Source organism: Bos javanicus, chromosome 19 (assembly GCF_032452875.1).
Source record: "Bos javanicus breed banteng chromosome 19, ARS-OSU_banteng_1.0, whole genome shotgun sequence".
Taxonomy (NCBI): domain Eukaryota; kingdom Metazoa; phylum Chordata; class Mammalia; order Artiodactyla; family Bovidae; genus Bos; species Bos javanicus.
This window is the reverse complement of record NC_083886.1, coordinates 21790468-21802710: the sequence shown is the minus strand read 5'-3', so window position 1 is coordinate 21802710 and position 12243 is coordinate 21790468. Positions and strand designations below refer to the sequence as shown.

General features: G+C 55.5%; 1 protein-coding gene across 7 annotated transcripts in view; it reads left to right on the top strand.

The window, feature by feature from the left end:
* Window positions 1–12243, top strand: part of MYO18A (myosin XVIIIA) — a 101456-nt gene that overhangs the window by 40085 nt on the left and 49128 nt on the right. The window lies entirely within an intron of this gene.

Genomic DNA, 12243 nt, shown 5'->3' with positions numbered 1-12243 from the left:
CTTATTGCAGTCACGGGCAGGTGGAGGGGTAAGGCTATCTCTGGAAAACCCCTGCTTTCTACCCAAACTGTTGCTCTGGCAGGAGGTGTCATGGGAGGTCAGTGACGCAGGTGAACCAAGGAAGGGAGGGGGCAGGGCTACCTTCTGTCCCCTAACATGAGCCTCCGAGGTTCCTGCTGGAGGACAGACCTGGGTGTGCGTCCCAGTCGGCTACTTGCTCCCATGAGACTTTTGTTGTTGTTCAGTCGTGAAGTCGTGTCTGACTCTGTGAACCCATGAGACCTTGGACAAGTCAGTCCTGAGCTTCCTTTTGCTCATCTGTAAAGTAGGAATCAAACTAGTACCTGCTTCAGAGGGATGTTGTGAGGATTAATTGAGATAATGCATGTCAAGGGTTCAGCACAGTGCCTGACACTTAGTACATGCTCAATAAAGGCTAACTGTTCTTACCGGTATTTCTTCCTCACACCACCACCCTCCTCTCCCATCCTTAGATAAGTTGGTGCTAGGTTAGGACTAGCAGGAAGAGGGTCACCTGGGAGATACCCTCTGCATTCAAATGGTAGAGGGGAGAGCTGCCAGGCTCCTTGGTCACAAGTGGCGGATCTTCTCTTCCTTTAGGCACTCACTCTTGGGGTGTCCACTGTCCTTGGGGGCTCACAGTGGGTGGATGTCTTGCATGGACATTTGGGCCTCAATGCATTTGCCCAGGCTGAGCACTCCATGCCTGGAGGGTGCCTGGTGGGTGGGATGATTCTCCTAGGGGCGTTTGTGCACCCGTCCCCTCCTGCAAGGGACCCGGAGGATGATAAGTAAAGAGCGGATGGTCCTGCTCGTGATGCAGAGGGTGAGACCCAGCCTGCCCCAGCCCCCCAACCCAACCCCAGCCTTGGAAGCCTTCAGGGCAGAGAGTAGATGGGTCTCTCCACACATTTCTTAGATTTCTCCTCCTTGAGAACAAGTGTTTTTGGCTGTTATCTCTTCCGCTTTTTCTTTTTTATGGACTGTTTTGCCATCTTTATAATAGAAATAAATAGTAAGTAACAAATACATAACACAATAAATACCAAGTGTTTCTATTGCGTCTAATTTGCACAATTTACAAGATTGTTATGATCACTGTTTGCTTACTATTTAGGTTCTAGTGTTTTTGATTGATGTTATTTTAGGAGGAGTTTTCCATATGGCTACATTGTCCACATATTTGTTAGTTTAAATGGCAACATAACAATGGATTGTACTAATTTAGCACAGTTTACCTGATCCCCTCCCACTCTAGGGAGTTAATTATTTCCAATTTAGGGCTATTATAGATGGTGCATCTTTGCATAGGTTTGTGTGTGTGTGTGTGGCAGGGAGTGGTTTCTCCTAAGTCAGCTTATACATTCCCTAAGGTGGGATGGCTACTGTTGGCTCTGCAAAGAGCTACTAAGCAATTTCAGAGTGTCCTGCTCTCCCCTCATCCCCATGGCAATTGGGTTTACTATCTACTTATTGTTGCTAAATTTAGAGATTATACCTCCCTTGTTTTTCCCCACATCCCTGGGAATCGGGATGGACAAGCTTTATTCTCAATAATTTACAGCCAACGGAAGAGACCAGATGGGAATAAGAGGTTTGTACAGAGGACCCCCATTGCAGGACCGTCAGGCAGCAAACATCTATTAAGTGCCCACAGTATGATGAGTAAAAACAGAGTCCTTCCCATGAGGAAATCACAGTCTGGAGAGTGATCTAGGCAGCACAAGCGGCTCCCAAGATCCATCCTGGCTGTGAATCACAATGCTCCCACCTGCCAGCTGGGGGGCCTTCAGCGCGGGACTTGCCTTCTCCATTTCCTTACCCAGAAAGTGCGTTGTTGCTAGGATTAGGTGAGGAGGGAGTGTGAAGCACCTACCCCTGTGCTGAGTACCACAGTGAGGATTTGGTGAGCCTTGGTTTCTCTCCCCTTCCCGGAAGAGAAGAGGCCAGGAGTGCCAGAGAGGCAGGAGGTGGCCAGAGCCTTAGAGAGTGGCAGGGTTATGGTCCCTTTGCAAGTCCAGAAACTCAGTTTGGACACGTTGAATGCTGGTAAGCTCCGCCCTTTCAATCTCTGCTTTGGCTGGACCCAGGCCTCCCGGAGCTCGATGCTGACACAGATCTTAACCAGAGTTGGCCACTAAGGATGACTCAGCCCCCCAGCCCTGCCTGACACAGCAGAAAAGATGGGCCTCCAAGGGAGCCGCACAGGCTTGCAGCCGGAGCCACTGGGGTTGAAACCCCAGCCCCACCACTTACCAGCTTTGTGACTTCATCTCTGAGTCGTCTTCCTCGTCAGTAAAACAGGAATAATAATGGTTCTCCTATCCTAAGGCTATAAGATTTATATACAAAAATACACATAAAACACCTTTACAGGGCCCTTCTCATTGTAGGTGTTCCAGGTTCAGTAATGAATGTTGTTGGAAATGTCTGAACTCACCAGAGAGAGGACAGGTCAGAGAAGAGAGGCTGTTGCTCCCAGGTACCCTCGCTCCACAGAACCATCAGGTCTCAGTTCTGCTAGGGTAGCAGAGAGAGATGCAGGTGATGTAGCAGAGATGTTGCCACCATCTTTGGGACTGCATTCCTTACCTGTTCTCTGTGGGACAAAGACAGGTATTTCTTAATTCTAATTTTAGTTAAAATCTAGTGATAAGGAAGAGAGGAAAAGATCCAGGCACTTGAGCACAGAAGCCACAGAAAGAATTTCCTCCAGGGAAAAGCCTACATCTGTGGTCGGAAGGATGCTCCTGAGGAGCAGCTGACGTGGAGGCAGCCCGGTGTCCTCAGAGCCTGAGGCTGACAGGCTCCTCTCTGGACACACGGGAGAGCTGGAGCAGGGCATCAGAGGATGAGTCAGTGAATTAAACAAGCCAACTTACAGTCTAGAATATAACCTGACAATAGGGTAGAAGCTTCCATGGTGGCTCAGTGGTCAAGAATCTGCCTGCCAATGCAGGAGATGAGGGTTTGATCCCTGGGTCGGGAAGATCCCCTGGAGAGGGAAATGGCAACCCACGCCAGTATTCTTGTCTGGAGAATCCCATGGACAGAGGAGCCTGGTAGGCTACAGCCCATGGGGTCGCAGAGGAATTGGACACAACTTAGCCACTAAACAGCAACAAATAGGATAGAAACATAAACAAAGCAAGTTAAAAATAATTCACTGAAAACAAAATATTCTCTCCTTTTTTTTTTGCTATGAATTCATGATAAGTAAGAATAAGAGTGATGGGCTTCCCTGGTGGCTCAGTGGTAAAGAATCTGCCTGCAGTGTAGGAGATGCAGGTTCAACCCTGGGTTGGGAAGATCCCCCGGAGAAGGAAGTGGCAACCCACTCCAGTATTCTTGCCTGGGAAGTCCCATGGACAGAGGAGCCTGGCGGGCTACAATCCATGGGGTCGAAAAGAGTCAAACATGACTTAGTGACTCAACAACAACAATAAGAATGAACCAGTTTAAACCCCGCTGACTTGAACAGATTCTTGAGATGACACCTCTCCCTGGGCTGAGGCAGATTCCACCTGTTGAGTTTCGAGAGGACCCACTCTGGTTTCTAACCCCCGGACGGGGCAGCTGTGTTGTTGTTCCCCAGGCTCCTACCCTTGGCAGGTGCTGGTGAGTTGCAGGTAAAAGGCAAAGCCACAGGAGTCCTAGTCCTTCCCTAACCCCCTCCTGGTTCCCAGGCCTGCAGGGTCACTGAATTAAGAGCTTGCATGAAAATCCCATAGACCGAGGAGCCTGGTGGGTTATAATCCACGAGTTATAATCGCAAAGAGCTCGACACGACTGAGCATGCACGCATGTGCCTGTCCGCACCCCGACTCCTAGGGTACCGGACCTAGAAAAGACTTTAGCCACTGTCTGGACCAGCCCATCCCCTGATTCCACAGAGAGGCCAGAGAGGTGAAGCAGCTTATTCAAGGACACACAGCTGCCCAGGGCAGGAAGGTCAAGGGCCTGTACCTCATTTTGTCTTCTCTTTCCTCTAATCTTTTATTCCTTACTCCTTCTCTGACCTTTTGAGCTTCATAATCCTCCCCCCTCCACTCCATCCTTCCTTTCCCCTGTGGCCCACAGTCTTTGTCCCGGCAGGTCCTGGTCTTTAGGAAGACTCCGAGCCCCTGAGAGAGCCTGCCCCCGTTTCTTCTCTGACCCAGGGTGTGGGCTGCTTTCGGCACCATGGCCTTTTCATCAAGGTTTGCCTTCTGGGAGCAAAAGGAAAGTTATACTTCAAAATCTTTGTGCTTTTTTCCCTCTGTGCTTGGCATGGCGTGTGCAGGCAGGAGACTGGCTGGTGCGAGAGGGAGCTTTGGGACCTGGCGATGGACTGGGGCATGTGTATTAGGGGGTTGGGTAGAAGGACCAGGGCGGGCAGTGAACTCCCTCTTCTTGCCTGGATGGGCTCCTCTGCTGGGTCATGCTCCTCCCCTGAGCTCCACCTCTGGTAAGCTGAGCTGCCTTTTGTCCCATGGGTGCCCCTCCAAGTTAACCCCTCAAGTCCTCTGCACGCCACTGCTTCTCTGACTCACCCCTGTGCACTTGAGCTGCTGTGAAGGGGCCACTGGGATGGCTTTGGCTCTGAGGCCTCAGAACTGGGTCTCCCCAAGTCTGGGGTCTGTGATGGGGAGGGTGAGAAGGAGCCAGGAGTGGGGAGCCGGGCCAGTTGACTGCCTGGGGCCAGAGGGTGATTCAGGCTGCAGACCTGCGCGTGCCTTTGTGCTGTGCACAGTCCCCAGCTGGGCAATGACCTCCAGCAGACAGAACCCTCCGGTGGGGGAGGGGCGGTGAGTCAGCCTCAGGCTAAATCCAGACCTGAGCTCAGAGCTGGGTCTGGTGTCACAGCCATCTCAGGGGGCTGCCATGCCTCACCCCTTGGGAAAGACCCTTGGGGCCCCAAGCTTGAGCCACCCAGAAGGAGGACAGACTTGGAGCTGGCGAAGGACACGGAGTGGACTTGGAGTCTGGGCCATCGCTGGGCCCGAGCTAACAGCACTGCGTGCCGTAATGAGTGTGTCTGGGTGGTGTGTGAACACTCGCTGACCCTCTAACCTGTGTGCCCCGGAATTAATGCATGGTGTGATGGGGGATGGGTGGCATGGGCCTTTGCGGGGGGCGTCAGGTGCAGACCTAGACTCTCCTTCCTTTCCTCTCCACCAGCCCCTCTCTGCCTGTTCTCTGCTCCAGTCCCAAATTTCTAAAGTCGTGGAGTCCCTTCTGATGAATAATGGGCCTTTTTCCCCTGTCCGTGGCAGTGTGAACTAACTTTGAAGCTTGAGCCCACTGAAAATAGCTCTATGGGCTATTAGCTTTAAAACTGCAGCAGCCATCAGGCTGGTCAGTGCCCCCAGGCATTGCTAATTAGAGCTCAAAATCAGCCATGGACCCTGGTTACACAAGGATAGTCCCCGCGGGTGGATAATTAAAATGATTCTGGATGCGTTTCTAAGGATCTTTTCCTTTAGGAATCAAGGACTCCTTCCCATGCTCCTGTCCCTGGTGACAGACCTGTCTTTTTCCTCTAGTCCTAAGTGACTGGGGGAAAAAGAGAAATGAAAACCATTGGGACTGCCTGAGCTTTTGAAGGGAGGGATGCTAGTGAGCGGGAGAGGAGAAGCCTCACCCAGACCGGAGGCCTAGCCCTCTGGGTCTGTTCTGAGCCAGGCTCTGAGCTGAAAGAACCATCAGAGCGGCCATACTGTCTGTTCTTTTCCCAGATACGTTATGGTCACTGCCGTCTGCCCCTGACTCTGTTCCTCCTCTCTAACTCAGGCCAGCCAGCTCCCAGGCCGGGCACAGACCCCAGAGCCCGGGCATCTTTCCTCCTTTCCCCTCCTCCACCCCCCCAACCTTGGGGTTGCCTCCCTCAACTGCATGGTTGGCAGAGTTCTGTGGGTCTGAGGTTGGGAAGATATCTGGTCTCCTGAATTCCTGCCTCTGCCCGACTTCCTGTCTCCAGCCAGGGCTCGGCTGGCTGGTGGGGAAGGCATGCAGACTCTGTGCTGAGGAAATCGTACCGACCTGGAGGCCAGCCTGATTGGGCTGCCTATTCACCCCACACTGAGCTCTGTAGGCCGCATACACAGGGGTCCTTCCCCCGCCTCAGTCCTGGGGTCAGGGGGCTCTTGTTCAGACCACCTCCTGTTTGAGCTGGGAATGGCTCTTGTAGTTCGGCCTGAGTTGAACTCGCTGGATGCTTCCTATAAGCAAGGCCATGATGTCACTCTCATGGGTGGACCTCTGTAGGCAGCCCATGTGGGCCACATGGCCGGTCACTGACGGTAAAGGATCCATGGCTTTAACCCCCCACAGCGATGCTTCATCCTTGAAGTTGTCCCTGGACAATCTTGACCCCAGGGTAGGATAACTGTTGCCCGGGTCCAGAGCCCCAGGACTCCCAAGCACTCAGGAGCTCTGCCTCTCGGAGGGAGCCACAGCTTGGATGTTTACTTCCTGTGCTTTCACTGCCGGGTCTCCCCACCCTGACCTCTGACCTGCCAGTGACTTCTGTCTGCTCCCTCAGGTTAAAGAGGAGGACAAAGCTCTCCCGAAGCCTGGCCCTCCCGCCAAAGAGGAAGGGGCTGTAAGTGGTTCTCCCAGACGCATGTGTGTGTGTGTGAGAGAGAGAAAGGAAGTGAGTGAGTGAGTGAGTTGTGTGTCCAGGCGGGCTGTGTCTGGGAGGCAGTTCCATGGAGCCGGCAGGCCTGCTAGCATGCCCCTTCTTGTGTGGGGTGGCTGGAGGGAAGGCCACTAAAGTGATGGGAAGAACAGCAAATGTGATGCCAGCCTGGGGTGTGTGAAGGAGATGGCAGTGCCAGGCATGTTGGGGACCTCTCCCTAACCCCCCTCTCCTTCATTCCTTCCTATGGTCCTGGTTTCCTGAACTCTCTGGGGCTGGAGAGGCATGGGTAGGATCGCTCTTAGGTGGGCGAGCGTCACATGAGAGCTCAGCTGTTGGGACTCCGGGTCCTGCTCTGATGGCACAAGACAAGATGGGGAGGGATCTCACTGCAGCTGCTGCCATCTCTTCCCAAGACCCCGTCAGCTGCTCGGTGCAGGCAACCAGAGGCAGGCGCCAGCCACCCGGTGCCGTAACCCCCACCAGTCATTCTGCCTTGGGACAGAGGCAGAATAAAGGGACAGTGACCCTGAATAAAGCTGGACGCTTTTAAGGCAAGAGGGGAGAGAGTTCTACAGCAGCCAGGTCCAGAGATGTGCAGTTAGGCGAGGGCTGCTGTTGGCCCAGCGGGCAGGAGGGCCAAGGGCTCTGGGACTGCTGGGTCACAGAACAGATCCGAACTTCGTTACCCCAGAAGGTGCCTGCCCTCCCCCACCCCGCTTCCTTGGGTGGAGATTTGATTAGCCAGGTGTTAACGGCTTCTACCTGATCTGTTAGCAGTCCTGCCAGGCCAGGGTGATTTCAAAGGGATACGTTTGAGATCTATGAGGGAGGGGCCTTAGAGTATGCCAGCTCTGGAGGGAGAATTAGATGTAAAGAGCTTAAAAGACTGCCTGGCACATAATAAGCTCCGGATGATGTTAGCAGTTACTAGCATCATCACTGTGATCATTAGCTTCAGTTAAAGGGTGTGGGAGGAAAGCCAGAAGGGAGTGGAGCGTGGGACCCAGCAGTGGGGGTCACGTCAGCTCTAGGGGCTCTACATGCCACTGAACACTCTCAACCCAAGAGCTTGAGGAGGAGGCCCCTTTAAGGCCTCCCTTCCCCACCCCTGCAGCCTGGCCACCCCTGCTGCTGAGGCTTGGGCTGAGGTCACTTGGTCTCAGTCCACACATGGCAGCCAGAGGTCTGTCCACTTCTCTGAGCGCCTTCCTGCATATCAGCAGAGTGGCTGCCAGCCCCTCTCAGAGTCTGGTACCCAGGAACACCCTAGAACCAAGGTCACTGTTTGGGAGAACGAGGACTCAAGCACATCTCATGAATGGCAGAGGCTTACCAGCAAGGGGCCCCCAGGTTGACCTGGCTTCCCCAGGCAGGGTGGCCATCTTTGCAGGGGACTGCCCTGCCATACTAGCCAGCCTGGTTTGCCATGCCCAGTGGCAATCCCTGGAGACCACAGACTGTCTCCACCAGGCAGAATGTCACAGCATCTCTGGGGAACTCCTGGGTGCCCAGAAGTGGGCTGAGCCAGGGCCCCAGCTCTGAGCAGAGCTGAGATGTGGTTGCTTGAGTGCTTAACCCTTTGAGTGTCGCAGCTGCCCCCTCTTCCTCCTATTATTCCGCACACACACTCTGGGAGTCAGGAGGTCTCCAGTCCTTGAGAGGTTTGCACAAGGAAAACGGCGGGGAGAGTGGCAGAAAGCAGGCTGAGGTGGAAGCTTCCTGGGCCAGCACTGGTTTTCCGCAGCCCTGGAGAGCTCGGGTGAGGAGTGGATGGTGGCCACAGACCAGAGGAGTCGGGAGGAAAAAGGCTTGGCATGTTTGAGGGCTGAGAATTCCTTCCTGGCTGTGGTTTTCATTGGGATGGGCAGGCTCTGGCGCTGACTGCTGAGAAAGCCGGGTCATAGGAGGACCACAGAGGCAGGAAGGCCCAGAGTTAGGCGCAGGATTTAATGGTAGGAATGGGTGTTTGGCCTCACTGTGCTGCATCTCTGCTGTGTTTGGTCTGTGAGGGATTGGGCTTCCCTGGATCCGAGCTTGATTGCTGTCCTGATGTAAGCCCGTATTGCTGGGGTGCCTCCTGGGCCTTTGGATATCCTGTGCTGGCCTCTCAAAGCTCAGCCTAGAGATGGACAGCAGGTGACCTGCCTGTGCTCTGTGGGAGAGAGAAGCCAAACTCTTCGATGCAATTGTTCTATCTGGAGGATAGAACGGGGGCTTCCTGGGGCGGCCTCTTGGAGCTTTGTGTTGTCTGTTGAATGAATGGAAGTTCTCCGTGACCAGGCGTGAGGGCACGCCTCTTACTTCCTCTGGGTAGGGTGGGCAGGGACACAGGGCCTGCTGCTAATGTCTCCCTATATTTGTGTGACCGTAGCCAGAGGGCAGCTCAAAGGGCAGCAGTGGCCCATCTAAGAGTCCTCAGCCTTCCACCAGCCCTGTGCCCTCCGAGCCTCCCCAGAGAGCCAAGAGCCCCACTTCTACTCCAGCCATGAACGGCCCGGCGGCTACCTCAGCGGATGGCCCCAGCGAGGAGGCCCAGGGCCTGTCCCGGAAGAGGGTGGCGAACGCAGTGAGGAAGGTGGTGAGCAGGGTGCTGCCTGGTGAGGAGCCTGGGAGCGCCAAGGAGCCTCCGGGCAGAGGGGTCCGATCCCCTGAGCACCCGGCTCGAGGCAAGAAGGCAGAAAAGGCAGCCCCTGGCCCCAAGCCGCCACCCCCACCTGCCCCCCCTCCTCCGCCTAAGCCCGAAGCAAAGAAGGAGGCAGCCAAGGACGAGCTCTCCGTGGGCCTGCGGAGCCTGATGTCCCGGGGCCGGGGCAAGGACCACAAGCCGCGGGGCAGGCAGTCTCCTGGGAAGGCAGAGAAGCCCTCCTCCAGCCAGGAGCCAGGCTCCTCAGGGAAACCAGGCTCCCCGGCCCCGCCGGAAGAGCTGGCAGACCCAGGCTCCGCTGGCCCGAACCTCAAGTCGAACCTCACTGGATCGCAGCCGAACAAGTCAGCAGTCCCTGATGCTCAGCAGGAGGTACCCAAGTGTGTCACTAACCGCCCGGTCCCCTCGCTGTCCTCGACGGAGGGCTGGCGGTCAGCTTCCCCAGGCTCTTTTGCACAAGCCCTGCATGACCGCAAAGAAGCTGGGCCCGGGCCACGTGCAGATGGCAGGGCTGCATGGCTTTCCTTTACTGAACGCCAGAACCCAGGGGCCCTGTTGACCGCATGGAGCTGCTCTTTTCTCACTCTTCGTGGGAGGTGGGGCCTGGCCCTGAGCCGTGTACCATGTCAGCGGGAGGCGCCACATCCCAAGCTGCCCATCAGAATCTTAGCAGATCGTTGCAAGGGTAGAAAGAATTTCTGAGGTCAGGTGGCCTGTGCTCACACCTTGCCCCCAGCCCCTCACGCCTGCGGGCCCTCAGCATCTCGAAGCCTTCCGCTGTCGCATGGGGTTCATATCGGTCTACCGTCTTTCCTCTGAAGCCCTTGGGGCCACAAGTATTTTGGAAATGAGTGATTTTTGTATTTGGGAGTGTCTTATGATGTACATAATGAGCAGCAAGCCATGACCAAGCACATTATTTCCACGAGAAAACGATGCCCCGGCTCAGTGGTAAAGGACCCACCTGCCAGGGCAGGAGACGCAGGTTCGATCCCTTAGTCGGGAAGATCCCCTGGAGAAGGAAATGGCAACCCACTCCAGTATTGTGGCCTGGGAAATCCCATGGACAGAGGAGCCTGGCGGGACACAGCCCACAGGGGTCGCAGAGAGTCAGCCACGACTGAGTGACTGAGCACATGGTGACGCTGATAACAGGGTTTGTTAATGCCATCCCTGCCGTCACGGTTTCTTCAGGCCTGGACAACTGTCCCCTGCTGTCCCCTCTGGCAGCAGGACTCTTGAGGAACTCTAGGCCCGAGTGGCAAAGGAGCACAGTGGGCCCCCCTTTGGATCTGGGGTTCCCATCTGTCCACAGAGTGTCCTCTGGGTGGGACAGGAAGCTGAGAGGCACAGGGGATTCATCCAGCCCCTTTCCCTGGAAGGTGATGCCTGCTTGGCTGGTCCTTGGGTTGGGGGGCATTTCTCTTCAAGCTTTGCCATTTTGTGAGCCCTTCTGGGGCCTCATGGGGTTGCGCAGGGGAGTGGGGTACGTGCCAAGTTTCACTACTGCTTCTCTCTGCTCCTTCTGGCTGGAAGGGGACAGTCGGGGATGTGGGGGCAGGGGACTTCCTAAAGGCCTGTCCTGTCCCCCAGGCCCTAGAGGCCTACCTCTCTGACTGCTACCCGATAGGATTCCTAAGGTCCCAGACCCGTCTTGCTCCCCATTCCATTCTTCCTGGGCTTTGAAGAACTGAGAGGGGAGCAGCCGCAGCTCCCCCATCCCTCCTGGCCCACTCTGTCTCAGGGAAGTGACGACCTGGCACACAGGAGTTGGCAGGGGCATTTTGGCTGGATGGGCTGGTCGTGAGTTGAACCGCTAGCCCGTAAGGAGAACCTCCAAGGAGCCAGAGAGGGTCATGTGCCTGGTCCTGGGCCGGCTTCCCTCCCTCTGGCTCTCTGGGTCGAGTTGGGGCTGAGATGGGCCTTGACCTGGAGTTCAGCCATGTGTTTCCTGGGCCTGGGGCAGGGGCCAGAGAGGATGCATGGGAGAATGGGCCATCTAGGAGCTGAAAGGGTTAAGGTGGTGGAAAGAATTAACCCTGGAGCTCCCAGGCACCTTTTTTTATTCTCCTGCGTGCGTGCTAAGTTGCTTCAGTCGTGTCCAACTCTTTGTGACCCCATGGACTGCCGCCCACCAGGCTCTTCTGTCCATGGGATTCTCCAGGCAAGAATACTGGAGTGGGTTGCCACACCCTCCTCCAAAGAATCTTCCCAACCCAGGGATTGAACCTCTGTCTCCTACGACTCCTGCATTGCAGGCAGATTCTTTACCTCTGAGATAGCGGGGAAGCCCTTTTATTGTCATTTGATAGCTTAAAAGCTTAAAGTGGTGCCTTGCTTGCCTCACTGACCATATTCCACTTACCCATGGGGGTCCCAGTGGCTTCCTGAGCTAGAAGCTTGGTGTGCTGTGCCTCTAATGTTCCCGGGGGCCAGGACTAATGGTGGTTTGACCTTTAGGCTGGAGCTGCCCCTGAGGTCTGGCTGACCCCCGCAGAGGAGGCCCACCGGCGGCTCGAGAGGATCTTCACAGCTCCAGTAATGCCGCCTCTCACCTGTGGTTCCCAGTCCCTTGTCTCTTAGCAGGGGCTGCCGGCCAGGCTGTGTGTGTCCGTGTGTGTAGGAGCACCGACCATGGAAGGCGGGCTCCCTGGTGGCCTGGAGGCCTTCATGTGGGCTTCCCACGTGAAGAAATGAGAGAAGGGCAGGGCGGGGGGTCTGAGCACAGTGAGGCCTGTTCCTCCAGGGAACCCATGGGAGGGGCCCCTCTTGGCTGGAGATCCAGCCCGCTCCTCTGGCCCCAGTCTCTTGCCCCAGAGGGCCTGTCTCGGTGCCAGGACCTAGTGGGTGTGAGGCAGGGAGCAGTCACTCTCCTTTTTTGATCAAGCCCTGATTCTCCAGACCCAAGTGGGGCTCTGAACTCCTTGCCCATTTCTCACAGGCAAGGTCCAAGGCC